A 2,703-nucleotide genomic window follows, 5' to 3' on the forward strand; every position below is an offset into this window, starting at 1 on the left:
CATCGAATTCGGCCAGGGTGATTACCCCACGAAAAACTGGGAAGGCAGAATCAAAGGTGTCGCCCAAAGAGTGGACCAATGGAGGGGTTGGTCTTTGACCCTGAGGGAAAGGGTTGGCCTGTGCAAGGCTTTCCTGCTCCCCTTGCTAATCTACCTGGGCAGCGTCTGTGTCTTGCCAGAGCCTCTCTGGACACGGGTCTACAGTCTGTTCTTCCTGATGTTATGGGGGAACAGACTGAACCTAGTCAAGCGGGAGGTCACTTACCGCACGAGGAGACTAGGGGGTTTGAATATGGTGAACCCCGTGGTGTTCCTAGTGAACACCTTCTTGAAAGTGAATGTGGCAAACCTCTGGAAAGAGAGGGCTCCTCCGTGGGTATTCTCCTGCAAGGGATGGTTTCAGCCTTTCTTCCAGGAATGGGAGACAGGGGGAAGAGTGAAGGATCTCCGCACACCACATGGGCATCTCCCGGCTTACGTTACCCCGGTTCTGAAAATGATCCGCCGGTGGGGTCTGGGAATGTGGGAGGTGAGATCCCTCCCGAGGAAACTCCTCGATATGAGGGTCTTGCTTTCTCATTTTCAGAGTCCATTGGTCCTCAAAGACTGCCCAAGTCGGGATCTGGAGGTTGGGTTGAGTTTGTTAAATTCTAGCAGGATCCCCAAGAAGTACTGGGACTTGACTTGGCGCTGCTTCCATGGTAAGCTGTATGTGAGGGACAATTTGAAGTACAGGAGCTCCGAGGACAGGAATTGCCCCCGTGAGGCTTGTGCTAACGTGCTGGAAAGCATGGAGCACTTCCTGCTTCATTGTCCCTTTAATACAGAGGTGTACAACAGGGTGGGGGCTTCCATTGGTTGGCCGCGGCTGGCTACTCTGTCCTACGCCGGGTGGGCCTATGGAGCGTTCGGAGACCTTGGGAGAAGGGACCGAGACACTTTATTCATAGTCAGCGCAGTGGTGAGGTATTTCACGTGGAACGCACGAGTTTTAGTCTCGACGCAGAGTAAAATCCTCCATGTAGATGAAGTCTGTAGGAACATCCTAGGTGACCTGGTGAAGGTACGTTCTCTGGAGTATGAAGGACTGGGTGCCCGGAGGGCGGCCCGTCTCTGGAGGGGCTTTTCCTTCAGGGTGCCTTAGTCCGGTAGTACTCCTATATCCTGGTGGAGGGCTGATGTCTTTTCACCCTAGATTTTTGTTTTGTATTTCTGTCTCCTGAATAGAAGGTTTGCCGGCATCGAACTTGAGCCTTGGATGGTGAGTGTGTAGGTTGTGTTCTGTATATATTGTATATAATGTATAATAGGGGGTTTTAGTTAGGTTGGGTGGGGGATTTGGGGGGGGGGTTCTTCATCGGCGGTGATAAGAGGACTGATCTGGCCTGGTCCAGGCCCCGCCTGGGGAAAAACTTTGGGGCCTGATCCTAGCTCGGAGTAATCCTGAACTTTGTGGCCAGAGCTGGATCAGGGGTGGCGGGATAGTTAGTGTAGGGCTGTGTTTTATATATATATTAAAAATTAAAAAAAAATATATAAAATATAAAAAAAAAAAAAAAAAAAAAAAAAATTGTCCATGTCACTATTGTATATCTTGTTATTTTTGGTTTTCTGTGGTGTGAATGAGGTGCGGTAAGGGGGTGACTAAGGTCAGGCAGTGGGACCAGTAGGTTAGTGTTAGTGTCCGGTTGTATATACGTTATATTAGGTTTAGTGTTTTATTGTATATAATCTTGTATATAGGATGGTGTTTTATGTGTATATAGGACGGTGTGAGCGTTGTGTGGGATTGTATATAGTAGTATGAATGAAGCTGGGCCGGGGGTCTTATAGGTTTTATAGTATTTATTTCTTGTATATGTATATATATTCCTGGGGTGATGGTGATTTTGTTCTTTCTCTGTAGGTCGGATCTTCTATTTTCTGTGATTTGTGTCGGGTTTTTGTCGTTTTGTTCTTATGTTTTGTGTCCTGTAATGTTCTTCTTCTATAAATAAAAAAGACCTACAAGCTATTACTCCCTGTTATCAGCCATTACTAGGGGGGAGGAGACTACAAGCTATTACTCCCTGTTATCAGCCATTACTGGGGGGGAGGAGACTACAAGCTATTACTCCCTGTTATCAGCCATTACTGGAGGAGACTACAAGCTATTACTCCCTGTTATCAGCCATTACTGGGGGAGGAGACTACAAGCTATTACTCCCTGTTATCAGCCATTACTGGTGGGGCGGGGGAGGAGAGACTACAAGCTATTACTCCCTGTTATCAGCCATTACTGGGGGGGGAGGAGACTACAAGCTATTACTCCCTGTTATCAGCCATTACTGGGGGGGGGGGGGGAGAGAGACTACAAGCTATTACTCCCTGTTATCAGCCATTACTGGGGGGGGAGGAGACTACAAGCTATTACTCCCTGTTATCAGCCATTACTGGGGGAGGAGACTACAGGCTATTACTCCCTGTTATCAGCCATTACTGGTGGGGGGGGGAGGAGAGACTACAAGCTATTACTCCCTGTTATCAGCCATTACTGGGGGGGGGAGGAGACTACAAGCTATTACTCCCTGTTATCAGCCATTACTGGGGGGGGGGGGGGGGAGAGACTACAAGCTATTACTCCCTGTTATCAGCCATTACTGGGGGGGAGGGGGGGAGAGAAAGACTACAAGCTATTACTCCCTGTTATCAGCCATTACTGGG

This window comes from Phyllobates terribilis, unplaced genomic scaffold (assembly GCF_046119375.1).
Source record: "Phyllobates terribilis strain yellow unplaced genomic scaffold, ASM4611937v1 Scaffold_1653__1_contigs__length_236462, whole genome shotgun sequence".
Lineage (NCBI taxonomy): Eukaryota > Metazoa > Chordata > Amphibia > Anura > Dendrobatidae > Phyllobates > Phyllobates terribilis.